Source organism: Pan troglodytes, chromosome 15 (genome assembly GCF_028858775.2).
Source record: "Pan troglodytes isolate AG18354 chromosome 15, NHGRI_mPanTro3-v2.0_pri, whole genome shotgun sequence".
NCBI lineage: Eukaryota > Metazoa > Chordata > Mammalia > Primates > Hominidae > Pan > Pan troglodytes.
In genome coordinates this window covers 67791842-67807057 of record NC_072413.2, presented here as the reverse complement: position 1 = coordinate 67807057, position 15216 = coordinate 67791842, and the positions used below count along the sequence as shown (strand labels likewise).

The 15216-nt window shown below is 43.1% G+C and overlaps 1 protein-coding gene and 1 non-coding gene across 4 annotated transcripts in view; one reads left to right on the top strand and one right to left on the bottom strand.

The window, feature by feature from the left end:
- Positions 1 to 238: 238 nt before the first annotated feature.
- The window catches only part of SRSF5 (serine and arginine rich splicing factor 5), an 88849-nt gene continuing 73871 nt past the window's right edge, over positions 239 to 15216 (bottom strand). For 2 of the 3 annotated variants that reach the window (XR_008539259.2, XR_008539260.2), the window contains one exon: positions 239 to 15216. This exon is cut by the window's right edge. The gene's annotated coding sequence lies outside the window, so the exon portion shown is untranslated. The other variant, XR_010151174.1, reaches the window with a different exon arrangement.
- Positions 11907 to 12033, top strand: LOC112205496 (small nucleolar RNA SNORA11). Its single transcript, XR_002939448.2, has one exon. It is a non-coding gene; the product is annotated as a small nucleolar RNA SNORA11 (small nucleolar RNA).

Here is a 15216-nt window from a genome sequence, read left to right as displayed (position 1 = left end):
ACTTTTCCTCTGCCCCTTCAGCCAAATGAGCCCCAAACCAGGCCCGCTCCACTTGTTCCCTCCGCCCAGAACACTCCTTCCCTAATCCCAGTCCTGAGTCCTGCACTATGCTTCTTCTTATCCCAGCCCTGAAGTCCCTTCCAAACCAGCCAGTTGCACGCCCATTTGTAACCTGCAAGGACCTAGGGGAACTGAACAAAGGAGGCAAATGCGGGAATAAAAGACAAAGACAAAAGAGTATATTTGGAAGAAGGGTCAGGAAGCACCTTGCCTCTAGTGGACAAGGGACCTGACCTTGTACACAGCCCTCCGTATTTATTAGGCAAAAGAGATAGTGTGAAGGGAAGTGGAAGAGGGGGTCAGCTGCTCGGTCCAGAGTAAGCTTGCAAGACTGCATTCTCTGGATGTCCCAGCAGATAACCTCAAGGAGCTTGGCGTCAGGAAGCGATTGCCCTCAGCAAACCTTCTGGGGCAGGCACAGTCATGAGTTTGCCCACATTCTGTATTCATGATAAACAGTTTGCTGTTTGATCATATAGACTCAGTGGAATGTTGGTCACGTCCCATGGGCCTTTGGCTCTCTGTATATCCTCCTTTCTGTTTATGTATTAATTGAAGGAGTGTAAGGCCAGGGTGGGCAGCTCTCATTTTCCCATTGGTGGTCCATCCAATTTTACAGACTGTCCCTGGTGCTCCAGTAGTTTCTTAGCTTCCTGTGTGGTTTTTTGAGTTGTCCCCAGGTTATGGGGGTTGATGTCATGACTGTGGTCGGCCTTCTCTCCGTCTTTGCACTCAGGCTCAGCTGGCTCATGGCTCACACCAGAGGGACCGGACCCATGGTTGGCCACCCTGGGTTCCTCCAGTCTCCCATTCCATGGTTGCACACACCTTGAGGGCACCCACACGGCTTGTCCATCTCCTGTGAAAACACAAGCATACCCTCTTCTCCACGTCAGTAAATCCATCCGACCTTTCCATTGTCCTTCCAGGGATTTCCATAATGCTTTCAGATAAACTTTCCTCTTTTCCTCTAACACTTGCCAATGTCTTTCTGCTGGAGTCTTACCATCTGTACAAGGAGTCCAAAAATGTAAAGTAAATAAGGCTAAATGTAGTTTTGATTGAGGTGGTAGTTGGCCTCCTATACCCCCTTTTTGTCTTTTCAACATGTGTTGTAATGCTCAATGTGCCTGCTCTATAATGCCTTGTCCTTTAGGATTATAAGGAATTCCTGTTTTATGGGTTATAGCCCAAAGCTGTAAGAAATTTTGAAAAGCATGACTAGTATAAGCGAGTCCATTGTCAGTTTTTAATTGTTTAAGTATCCCCATATGAGCAAATGATGACAGACAATGTCACTGTACATGACCAGCTGTCTCACCTGTTTGGCATGTAGCATGGCAGCATTTGAGAATAAGTGAAACAAATTAAGCAGTTCTGGGTCTAGTGTACTTTTAACTGTAGCAGTTTCCATATGAATGTGACTGGCTACGTTTACAACATAAGCTGAATTACAGACAATGTTGATAGGATCTGAAGCTGTGAGCTGTAAAACCTGAATGACTGCAATTAGCTCTGAGCATTGCGCTGAAGCACCAGAGGTATCTAGCTTCTCCTGTGTTAGGGGCCATTGATCCACCCGCACAGGTTTGTCACTAAGCCATTCTAATGGTAAGGCAGTGGGCAGGGGAGAAATATCAATGACCTCTGTCAGAAATCCTGATTTCCTAGCCTTTTTCTATCTGTTTTTCCAGTTACTGATATCAGGTTAGGATTTTCCTGTAGGAATTTCCCTAAACCTTTTTCACTCTGATATCCATGTCCTTCAACATTTTAAATCCTGGGTTATCAAAGTTTTCATTTGTAAGTCTCATCTCCCATGCTGTAAGTAAGTCTCAGCCCCATAAACTGATAGCTATATTTGCAACATAAGGCTGAAAAGTACATGACTGCCCATCCGGACCAAGACAAGGTAAAATCTCAGCACTCTGTTGAACACTTTGAGCTGTTCCTACTTCCACTAGGGATGTAGAAGTTAATTGCAAGAGCCAGGATGGGGGCCAATTGTCTTTAGATATTACTGATACATCAGTTCCTGTATCCATAAGCCCATAAAATTTCTTTCCTTTAATTTGTACTACACAGGTGGGTCTATTAGAGGCTATGGGTCGGGATAGATAGATTTCCCATGTAGTTGTGCTCCCAAACCCTTTATTTCCTCGTTTCTCCTTTCATGGAGAAGGGTGTAATTTGCAGGGAATAAGCAATAATTGAGCAATATATTCTCCCAGTTCAAAAACCCAAAGATCTTGTGACATTAAAACTACTTGAGTTTCTCCTTCATAATCAGAGTCAACAGCTCCTGGGACTACAGTCATGCCTTGCAAGTTAAGGCAGCTTTTGCCTAAAATTAGTCCCATGTATCCTGCTGGTGAAGGTCCCCAAATACCAGTGGGAACTTTGATGGGTTTGTCTCCCCCGACTAATGTGATTCTTTCTCTGGCAGGTAGATCTAATCCTGCACTTCCTGGTGTTCCTGGGGTGAGGGAATCAATGCGCCTCCGGGAACCCATGCCTAAAACGGGGTTAAGGTCTGGACTGGGAATGCCCTCACTGTTTGTGGGACCCAAGTCCAGGCCCCCATCTCATTTCCCGACAGGGGGGTGCCATTCCGATGAAATTTTGAGCGGCAGTGATTAGCCCAGTGATTTCCTTTGTTACAGCGAGGACAAAGTCCTGGCGTTTTTTCCGCTGGTGGAGGAACTGCATTGTAAGATCCTTTCTGTCCTGAGATCTGGTGGCATTCCTTTTTTAAATGTCCAGTTTTTCCACAATTATAACATTTTCCCATTTTAGAGTTTGACCCTTGGCTCCTTTTAGATTTGTCAGCTACTAAATTAGCCATTGCTTCAGCTAACATTGAAGAGCGATGAAGCTCAGTTCCTGCAACTTGACAAGCTCTGAGAAAATTTCCCAAGTTTTTTGTACATCTCACAGGTGCCAGTGCACTTTTACAATCTGCGTTTGCATTCTCAAAAGCTAGAGTTAAGGTTAGCATTTCTGCAGCCATGGTATGAGGAATCTGATGCTTCACTGCGTCTCGTAATCTTGCAAGAAACTGTGCATAGGGTTCCTATGACCCGTGCATGATATGTAAAAAGGATTGTACTGGGACTCCCTCTTCAGGAATTGTGGCCCAAGTGCATTTAGTGGCCTATGCTCACTGCTGATAAGCAGCGTCTGGGAGTGCCATTTGACGTTCCAGGTCTGAATAAGGGCCATTACCCAATAGCATATCCTCTGTAATGTCTCCGTTTCCAGCAGCACAGTTCTGTCTAGCCTGCTCTGCACACATTTCTTGCCAATTGAAATTACACATCAGATATGCACTCGCAGACAAGCAAGTTCGCGCCAAGTGTTTCACATCAAAGGGTAAAAGATGTATGGCACCAAACACTGATTCTAGCAATCCTAAAGTGAATGGGCTCTGTATGACATTATTTACCACACTCGCTTTTAATTCCTTTAACAACTTAAACTCTAGTGGAGTGTGTTCGTGGATAACCTGCTGCAGATTATTTGGATCAGGCGTTACGGAAATAGGAAAAGCGCAAGGTCCTAAGGGCTCTCCGGCTATGACAGCAGAGCATAAATTCTCTGTATTGGGGGCTCTCTATTTTTGCCACCAAAGGAGGCAGTACAGATGTTTCTGCAACTGGAGGAGGTGGTATAGGCCAATTTTTATTCTCCCTCTCCTGTCTTTGATTTTCAATTGGATCTGTGGGTGGGACAACAGATTCTTTCAGATTTTTAGATTCAGCCTGCTACCCCGCAGAATAGTGAGATAATGGCAGAAGTACAAACTGAACTCTGAGTGGAAAAAACTGAAGAATCAACTTTAAAACCTTTTTGATGAGCCTGTTTTAATCCTTCTGCTCTATCCCAATTTTCCACATCAAGAGTGCCTGCCTGTGGAAACCATGGGTTATGCGTAATAACCTCCGGCAGCATCTTAATGTCTGAGAACTGACCTGAGCACCAGTTTGTTTCAACAAAACTTTAAGCAACTGCACATAATGTTTTTCTCCAACAGACAAATTCTGCCTCATGTTACCCTGATTCAGAAAACTTCCCATTCCCAGTACTTCTTTAAAGCACTGCTCCCGGTACCTCTTTAGGGCACCGACCTTATATCCCTGTCGGCAGACTCGGCCTGGGGTCCCCGTTCACCTTCTCAATTTCAGTTCCTCTGCTCCAGCAGACCTTCTTCGTTTACGTCCTTGAAGTCCCTGTTCTGCGGCGCCACTATGTAACCCACATGGACCTAGGGAGACTGAACAAAGCGGGCGAATGCAGGAATAAAAGACAAAAGCGTATATTTGGAAGAAGGGGTCAGGGGGCACCTTGCCTCTAGTGGACAAGGGCCCTGACCTTTACACAGCCCTCCGTATTTATTAGGCAAAAGACATAGTGAGAAGGGGGGTGGAAGAAGGGGTCAGCTGCTCGTCCAGAGTAGTCCCGCAAGACTGCATTCTCTAGATGTCCCAGTAGATAACCTCAAGGAGCTTGGCGCCAGGAAGTGATTGCCCTCAGCAAACCTTCTGGGGCAGGCACGGTCGTGAGTTTGCCCACATTCTGTATTCATGATAAACAGTTTGCTGTTTGATCATATAGACTCAGTGGAATGCTGAGTTGGTCACGTCCCATGGGCCTTTGGCTCCCTGTACCCATTGAGCCACGGGAGTCTCAAGGAGGAGGACTTTGCCAACTTGTGGCCTCTCTGCCTCAGTGCTCCATCCAGCAGTCGTCAGACACAATGACAGCTGACCAGACAGGGTACTCCAGGATCTCAGCCAACTTCCCCAGGCCATGCTTGGGAAGGAGCACAGGTCTTCTCTGGCCTCAGAGTCCCCACATTTATTCTGGTGACTGTCTCCAACCCAGGATTGTGACCTTGGGTGGGATAGTGGGTCAGGGTGCAGGAACTTTGTTTCTCTCCAGCTTTCCCTCTGATTCTCTTCCCTTCCCCAACCCAGCTCTTCTTTTGCTATTTAGACAACTGTTTAGATTCTGGTCTTTGTTTTTGTTGTTGTTGTTGTTGTTGTTTTGAGACAGAGTCTCACTCTGTTGCCAAGGATGGAGTGTAGTGGTGCCATCATGGCTCACTGCAGCCCCTACCTCCTGGGCTCAAGGGATCCTCCTGCCTCAGCCTCCCAAGTAGCTGGAACAATAGGCACACGCCACCAAGCCCAGCTAATTCTTCATTGTTTTGTAAAGATGGGGTCTCCTTATGTTGCCCGGGCTAATTTCAAACTCCTGATCTCAAGCAGTCCTCCTGCCTTGGCCTCCCAAAGTGCTGGGATTGCAGGCATGAGCCACCACACCTCGCCTAGATTCTGGTCTTGAAAGCCATCAATACTTTCCTCTGTTTTCAGTTTCAATGAGAAAGCTGAGTATCCTCATGCTTCTTTCTCTCCACATTTCTGAAATCCTCCTCTAAAGGCATGAGGGAACTTCCCAGCCAGGTAGCTGAGGGGCCACAGGTTACAGGATATTGTGGGCTTGGGGTGGGGAAGGTTAGTACTCAGCATTCTGTATCCTGCCACTTATTGAAATGTATTTCTATTAAGAGGTATTTACCATACCTCAATAATAAAAATAAAAGACAGGTGCTAAAGTGATCCATAATACAATGGAATCACACCACGATGTGTTACAAATTCACTTCTTACACACCCCACGATTTCCTCATGAGGTGAACATACAGAAGGTAAGGCCCTGAGCCCTCTGATAGACGTGTGGGTCTGCAGGGCTCCAGCCTTCCAACCAAGGCACATTCATGACAAGTGCAAATAACCACCCAGGGACAGCAGGAGGAGCTGGGCTGAGGCTGGCAGAGACACACACGATCACATGCTGGTGGTCTCCATGAGACTGCTGTTTGCCCCAAGGTTGCTGTTTTTTTTTGTTTATTGCCATTTTTATGTCAATAAACAAAATATTGTTTTGTTTATTTTCTACTTTGATTAATTTTTTTTTATTTTCTACTTTGATTAATTTTTTTTTTTTAATGGAGTCTCACTCTATCACGCAGGCTGGAGTGCAGTGGCGCAATCTCGGCTCACTGCAACCTCCGCCTCCCGGGTTCATGCCATTCTCCTGCCTCAGCCTCCTGAGTAGCTGGGACTGCAGGCACCGGCCACTAGGCCCGGCTTTTTTTTTTTTTTTTTTTTGGTAGAGATGGGGTTTCACCATGTTAGCCAGGATGGTCTCGATTTCCTGATTTCGTGATCCACCTGCCTCGGCCTCCCAAAGTGCTGGGATTACAGGCATGAGCCACCGCGCCTGGCCTATTTTTTTTTTTTTTTTTTTTTGTATTTACAGTAGAGATGGAGTTTCACCATGTTGGCTAGGCTGGTCTTGAACTTCTGGCCTCAGGTGATCCACCTGCTTCGGCCTCCCAAAGTGCTGAGATTACAGGCATGAGCCACTGCACCCGGCCATTCTTTGGTTAAATTCTAAGTATTTAAGGCGTCTTAGAAGCACCTCCATAGAACCCCAGGACATCTAGGAACCCAGTTGGAAACAGTCAGACTAAACCATGAATAGCACTTATCTCTGCGTGGTGAGATTTTTGTTTTCTTTTTTGTGCTTATCTTCATTTTCTGCCTCCTCCATAATGCAACTCATGTTGTTTTGTTCAAGCTGAAGAGAAATCAATGTTTTAAAGGACTTCTGACCGGGTGAGTCCTGCTGCTCTCTGCCCTCCCACAGACTTTGCTCCCTTCTGGCCATGGAATGTTTGCTTAAAGTTGCAAGGGGGAAAGAAGTGCTTCAGAGGGTAGCTGACCTCCACTCCACCAGCCTCACCATTTTCCAGGCTGAGTGGTGGAACCATAGAGAGTGTGGCAGTAATCACAACTGGCGTGATTCCAGGAAGATAATTGAAAGAGCTCCCTCAGCAAAAGTCATCAAACACTGATAGTTGTTCCCAAGAAGGCAGGGTGAGTCCTTTGGAAGTTTTAAAAAGCAGTAAAGCAACCCAACAAGGGTCAGGAAACCCATGCACCCAGAAGACGTCACTGACACGTGGCAGGTAGCGGCAGCCAGCAGCAATGACCTTCCCCATTCCCCAGTCCTCGCTCATAATCATCAAATCAGCCAATTATGGCCCAACAAAGGCCTAATGCCCTCCACTTGCCACTGCCTTTTCTCGCCAGCATCCACCTGACCTATCAGCTCTCAGAAATGGGCCAAGCTCTCTATTGTCAGTATTCACTGACCGCCTAAACCTGCTGTGGCCCCCAGCTATGCAGCACCAAATGCAGAAATTTACAAATGTGCTTGATGGCACAGAAAGAGTTCAGAAGTACTCGTTGAGTGATATTGCTGCTTCAGCCATAGGAAGCGAGGGGACAAGCTTGCTGTCCCTTCAAAGCCCCACTTGCTACCCTACCTTTCAGGACTTTTTTTTTTTTTTTTTGAGACGGGGTTTTGTTCTTGTTGCCCAGGCTGAAGGGCAATAACATAATCTCAGCTCACTGCAACCTCCGCCTCCCAGGTTCAAGCGATTCTTCTGCCTCAGCCTCCCGAGTAGTTGGGATTACAGGCATGTGCCACCACACCCAGCTAATTTTTGTATTTTTAGTAGAGACATGGTTTCACTATGTTGACCAGGCTGGTCTCGAACTCCTGACCTCAGGTGATCCACCCTCCTCAGCCTCCCAAATTTCTGAGATTACAGGCATGAGCCACCGCGCCCAGCCACTTTTCAGCATATTTTACGCCTACTTTGGAATGGGATCCATCCTCTAAGAGCTTGTAAAAAGCAACTTGTCTGCTATCTTCACTGAGTTAGTAGCTTGTATACGCATTTCCCAACCACATGTTGGAACACTGGATCAGTACCATTTTGCTTTAATTTTGACAGATACCTAAGAGACAACGCATAGGATTGTATGAACCCATTCTGTTCATCCCCCTTCTCTAACCCACCACTTTCCAGCTAGTCTAACCCTAGAATCCCAGGTGAGAAAATAACTTGGTAGTCTCCTTGTCCAACTCTCTACTTGGTACTTGAGTCGCCTGAAAAAACGGTCATCTCTGCTTGAATGTCTCCCACCCACCTGAGCCCCAGTGGCAGGCACTTCCAAGGGACTTCATTTCTTTTTTAGACAGTTCTAGGTTGAAATTTTTCCTTATGTGGAGCCCAACACAGAGTCACCTTCCCAACTCTGAAATATCCTAAATCCAAAATGTTCTGATTTCTAAACTTTTTTTTGTAACTCCTTTGACAGCAAACTCTGTTCTAAACTGATGTAAGACTAGTTATGGTTTTTGCTTCCCGCATCATATGGTTCACTGCAGAAATACCAATGTGTTTCATTATGAACCCCAATTAAGATATTACATAATATTCAGTATATGTATTATATCAGCTTTCCACACTTTGAAAAACTATAGAGAGTTTTGGAAAAGACATTGTAAACCTGTATCTGCTTTTCTAAATATGATATTTAGGTTTTCTATATCCTAATTATTTTTTTTTCAGTTGATCCATCATTGACTGTGATGGGTGAATTAAAGTTTCCTACCATTTGTTTGTCTGTTTTTACCCCCTGTATCTCTTATAATTTTAGCTTTATGAATGTTGTGCTTTGCTATTTGGTACATAGATATTCAGAACTGTTGTATTCATTGTGGATTCCATCCTTAAGTATTATAAAGTGACTTTCTTTCTTTTTTTTTTTTTTTTTTTTTTTTTTTGAGGCAGAGTCTGGCTGTATCACCCAGGCTAGAGTATAGTATAGTAGCTCTATCACTGCTCACTGCAGCCTCAGCCTCCCTGGCTCAAGTGATCCTCCCAGCTCAGCCTCCTGAATAGCTGGGACTACAGTTATGCAACACTACTCCTGGCTAATTTTTTTTTTAATGTTTTGTAGAGACAGGGTCTATGTTACCTAGGCGGGTCTTGAACTCCTGGGCTGGAGTGACCCTCTCACATCAGCCTTCCAAAGCACTGGGATTACGAGCATGAGCCACAGCACCCCACCTTAAAGTGACTTTCTTCATCTCCATCTAGTGTGATATTAATATTATGACCTGGGCTTTCTTTTGTTTGTCTTTTGTTTTGTTTTGCATTTGCCTCACCTATCTTTGTATGTACTTTTATTTTCAACCTTTTTTTTTTTTTTAAGATGAAGTCTCGCTCTGTCACCCAGGCTGGAGTGCAATGGCACAATCCCAGCTCACTGCAACCTCTGCCTCCCGGGTTCAAGCAATTCTTCTGCTTCGAAGCCTCCTGAGTAGCTGGGATTACAAGCATGTGTCACCATGCCTGGATAATTTTTTTATTTTTAGTAGAGATGGGGTTTCACCATATTGGCCAGGCTGGTCTCAAACTCCTGACCTCAAGTAATCCACTCACCTCGGCCTCCCAAAGTGCTGGGATTACAGGCATGAGCCACTGCACCTGGCCTATTTTCAGCCTTTCTGAAAACACCTATTGTAGGTGCTCACTTGCTTGAACTCAGCATGAAGGTGGGTGTTGCCTAAGAATACTCTGAAATATTGTTTATTTTAATAGGTGAGTTAAGCCTATTTCAACATCTATTCATATGTCAAATAAATTAGCGTTAGTTCTAACATAGTAACATTATGTTCTATTTTTGTTTATATATAGTTTTTTAAAAACATTCACTATGTAGTCTGTTGTCTTTGTTGCTGTGAATAATTCTTTTCAAATTTCAATAGGTTTTCATTTTTGCTCTGTTACTTTTATAATAAAACTTTTAAAAAATACCTCTAGTCTTCTATTATTCAAGAAATGTCTATTAGTGCCTAGGAACAATGAAAAAAAAAAGCACATTTCCTCTTCCTCTCTTCCTCCTCTCTCCTACCAAAGAGAACCTCTTTCTCTGAGTTTCATTTTGTACTATTAAAAATGTGTATGCTTCTATTACTTGGTTTGTCAGTCTTGAGTAATATTTTTTGACTCCCACTTATTACAGATGTAACAATCAGTTACCTTAATCTACCTCTCACCTACTTTCCCCCTTCCTCCACGAGTATTTGTTCAGTGCATGTATTTATACATTGTCAGGACATGTCATTTTTACATTATTTTCAATCACTCTAAAGTGTGGAATTATTTTTGCTTTAGTCTACATTACATATATTCAAAGTTGCCTCCAGTCTTTTTTCTATAATGTCCTCAGTTATCTCTTTGTTGGCTGGCATCCATCCTCTGATTGTTTCTTCAAGGAAGATTCAAAGAATCAACATCCCCTGAATTATTTTATGATCGAGGATATCTGTAGTCTTTATGGTTGAAGGATAATTTGGCTGGATTTGAACTCCATGTGTAACACTTTTTTTTCCCTTGGACATCTTTTTTAAGTATTGCATGACTTTCTTCTGACATTGAATGTTGCTGCACGGAACTCGGAAACAAGCCTGCTTCCCCCGCCCCTCAGTGACTTGATCATTTTGCTTAGTTATCTTTGAAGTTTAATAACTTTACTAGGACACATCTCTAGGTTGGCTCTCCTGCATTAATTTTCTCTGATACATAATATAAATTAATGTCTCTATTTCAGAAAATTATATTTTTGTCCCTTGCTGTGGTTTTTTTAATTGCCTATTATTTGCACCCCTTCCATTTCATCCTTATTTCTCTGATACTTTGATCTGAGTTCTGCCCACCCATGCTTCATCTCATTCTGTTATCTCACAATCTCATCCCTATGTTCTTTTTCCCTTCAACTTTTCATTTTGAAAACTTGCAGAGCTACAGACATGTTGAAAGAATAATACAATGAGCAGTCATATATCATATACTTCACATAGATTCACCAATTATTATTATTTTGCTATATGTGCTTTCACTGTCTCTATACTCACAAACAATACATACATGCATTTTTCCAAATCATTTTTAAATAGATTGTAGACATCAGAACACTTCAACCACAAAAACTTTAGTCTGCACCTCCTAAAATAAAAACATTCCACTATATAACCCCTATCTTAGACCATTTGAATTGCTAGAATAAATTACCATAGACAGGGTAGCTTGTAAATAACAGAAAATTATTTCTCACAGTTCCAGAGGCTGGGAAGTCCAAAATCAAGACACCCACGATTCAGTGTCTGGCAAAGGCCTACTTTCTGGTTCACAGATGGTACCTTCTTGCTGTGCCCTTAGATGGTGGAGGGGGCAAGGCAGCTCTATGGGTCCTTTTTTATAAGGCCACAAAACCCATTCATGAGAGCTCTGCCCCCATGACCTAATCACCTCCCAACAACCCCACCTCCCATCACATTGGTGATTAGGTTTCAACATATGAATCTTAGGGGGGCACAAGCAGTCAGACCATAGCAACCATACTAATTTAACAATAACTTTATAATATCATCTAATATATAATCTATACTCAAATTTCCCCAATTACCTCAAAAAATGTTTTTAAATACTATTCCAACCCAGTATCCAATTATACATTGCATTTGCTTGTTGTGTCTCTTTATTCTCTTTTTTTTTTTTTTTTTTTTTTTGAGATGGAGTCTTGCTCTGTCACCAGGCTGGAGTGCAGTGACGAGATCTCAGCTTACTTCAACCTCCACCTCCCGGGTTCAAGCAATTCTCCTGCCTCAGCCTCCCAAGTAGCTGGGACTACAGGTGCCTGCCAGAATGCCCAGCTAATTTTTGTATTTTTAGTAGATATGAGGTTTCACTATGTTGGCCAGGATGGTCTCAATCTCTTGACCTCATGATCCATCAGCCTCGGCCTCCCAAAGTGCTGGGATTACAGGCATGAGCCACTGCGCCCAGCCTTTATTCTCTTTTAATCTAGACTAGCTCTCCAACTTTTGTTATGACATTTACTTCTTTAAGAGTATATGCCAGGGTTTGCTTAGGGCAGGGAGGTTGAAGAGTGGCTCCTCTGTTTACAATACACCAAACGGGAATCTGGGGTCATTGTGACAAGGGGCACAAAACTTGTGTCCTCCCTACATGTGAAAAAAAAAAGAGAGAATCCATGCCAGTTGTTTTATAAAATATCCCATAGACTAGATTTGTCAGGTTGTTTCTTTATATTTCATTTGTTTATCTAGCATTTGTATTTCTGATAAATTGCCAGCTAGGTCCAAAGACTTGATAAAATTCAGATTAAACATTTTGCCTGTAATGATGTTGTGAATTTCATATTGCATTCCATCAGGAGGCACATGAGTTTAGGCTGTCTTGATATCAGTAATTCCAAGTTTGACCACTTGGTTAAAATGGGTAACTGCTAGGTTTCTCCAGGTACATATCTTCCCTCTATAATTACTCCATGTGGTGATACTTTATCACCATAAATATATTATTCCCCAATTGCCTTTTACTCAAGGGTTTTCACATCTATTGATGATCCCTACCTAAACCAATTGCTATATTAGGGGTTGCAAAATGGTAATTTAAAAAAAATCTGTTAATGTATTTCTGTTTTGTGGTCTTCCTTCATAGAAGCAATTACTGCATTCACTTTTTAAAATTCAATTGCCTAATGCTTTTTTCAGCTGCTCTATGTCAATTTTTTCTGGTAAGTATTCTTCAATTGTTGGAAATGTTTGACACTCTTTTTTCCTCCTTCACCTTATAGTGGATTTAATTTGATACTATGTGTCACTCATTATTGAGTGGGCAAGTTATTTGCATGAGGCTCTGTTGTGGGGTGGGACAAGGTATCCTTTTAGGATAGCTGGCTTCCCTCCACCACCATCAGCCATAGACACAGACTGCTTCATACAACTACTGCTCATCCATTTGATTTTTTGTATAGCCCCATGTGGACAGTTAATGATGGTCATAAATTCTTTGCTACTCTTCCCATTTAGAGATGGAGTCTATTTCTCCCATCCCTCAAATCTGGGACACTCTTAGTAAATTGCTTGACAAAATATAATGTGCTGAAAGTGACATTGTAGGCCTTCCATACTAGGTCATAAGATGCCTTGCAGCTTTGACTTAAGCCTCGTGGAGCAATTGCTCTGGGGCCATCAGCTACCAGATAAAAAGTCTGACTACTCTGAGATCACGATGCAGATGACTTATCCTCAGCAACCATATGAGGACCCCAAGCAAAAGCCATCAGCTGAACCTGTCATATCCCAGAACTGTGAAAGAGAATAACAAATAAATGTTTAAAATCACCAAGTTTGGGGGTGGTTTGTTATACAGCAATGGATAGCTAAAACGTCCGCTTCTACGGGCTGTATGAACCTGAGCGGGGTATAAGATGGCTTCTGCTGTCAGCCTTGCTCACCCAATTCCCATAGCTGTTGTTACAAAGGAAGGAGATCTCTTTTGCACCTGAGGTTGCATCCTCCACCTGCAGGAGGTATACATATTCCTAGAGCTTCCTGACATCCACCCCCTCTGCATTCTCTTTCTCCCTAGTGAGTGCTGCCTAATGGTGACACTGGCAGCCTTTTCACGCATTCTGGAGTCTGCAAATGATATGTGTCCCCGTTTCACCAAAAAATTATTGTCTATGGAATTTTTCCCCATTTTCCTTGTTGCTTTTGAATGATTTCTAGAAAAGGAAGGGAGAAATAGCCTCTTTCTTTCTTTCTGATTTGTTTGTTTTAGACAGGGTCTTGCTCCGTCACCCAGGCTGGATGCAGTGGTGCAATCACAGCTCACTGCAGCCTCCATCTCCTGGGCTCAAGCAATCCTCCAATCTCAGCCTCCCAAGTAGCTAGGACTACAAGCATGCACCACCACACACAGCTAATTTTTAAAATTATTTTTTGTAGGGACAAGCCCTCACTATGTTGCCCAGGCTGGTTTCAAACTCCTGAGCTTGTGTGATCCTCCCACCTCAGCCTCTCAAAATGCTGGAATTACAGGCATGAGCCCGAGCCCAGCCATCCAGCCCCTTTTTTCTTTTTCTTTTTAGCCTCAAGGTTCACTCTGTCGCCCAGCCTAGAGTGCAGTGCGCAATCATAGCTCACTGCAGCCCTGACCTCTCAAACTCCTGGGCTCAAGCGATCCTCTTGCCTCAGCCTTTTAAGTAGCTGGGGATATAGGTGCCTGCCACCACACCTCGCTAATTTTTTATTCTGTGTAGAGACTAGGTCTTATTATGTTGCCCAGGCTGGTCTGGAACTCCTGGACTCAAGCAATCCTCCTGCCTCAGCCTCCCAAAGTGCTGGGATTACAGGCATGAGCCACCATGTCCAGCCTCTACAGCCACATTTATACCATAAGTCACTACCATATTTTTTAATGGCTACATTCTTTTAAATGGGCCATAACCAATCACCTACTAATAGATATTTAGGTTATTTCCAATAGTTCACTATTACAAAGCAATGCTGCAGTGAAAATCTCTTTACGTAGATCCTCAAGCAATTATCTCTATAGGATAATTTTCTACAAGTAGAATTCTGCTGTCAAGAGCAATGGCTGACTGAAGGCTTTTTATGCCACTTCAGAATCTGGGAAAATAGCTGACTTTTGCCAGAGATGAAATTAAAATGTCCCTTAAGTAAAATTTACACAGCCACCACTACCCCCCCATGATTGTTTGGGTGTTGTGTTTGTTGTGTTGCTTGCTACATCCAGCCTGTGAAAGAACAAGTCTAGGCCAGTTTGGAAAAAATATGCAATCACAGGATCTTTTCCAGTCAAAGCTTTCAGGTCTCAAAAAGCAGGTTAACTCGGGAGACAGGATGAGGCAAAAGAAGGAGCAGGTCAGAAGAGCAGCTGGGGCCCGGAACCAGGCTGGGCATGAATACCAATTGTACCACTCACTAGCCATGCAAATTGGGCAGATTATTTAACCACTCTAAGCCTTTTCCTAACCTATAAAATAAGGATAGCAATAGCATCTTATCTCATAAGGCTATTGCGAAGACTAAATAAAAACGTGGGCATTTAGTGCTATACATTTCCCTCTTAACACTGCCTTAGCTGTATCCCAGAGATTCTGGTATGCTGTATCTTTGTTCTCATTAGTTTCAAATAACTTATTGATTTCTCCCTTAATTTATTTGCCCAAAAGTCATTCAGGAGGAGACTGTTTAATTTCCGTGTAAATGTATGGTTTTGAGCAATTTTCTTTGTACTCAATTCTATTTTTATTGCTTTGTTGTCCAAGGGTGTGATTGGTATAATTTTATTTTTGTTTTTTGCATTGGCTATGAATTGCTTTATGTCCAATTCTT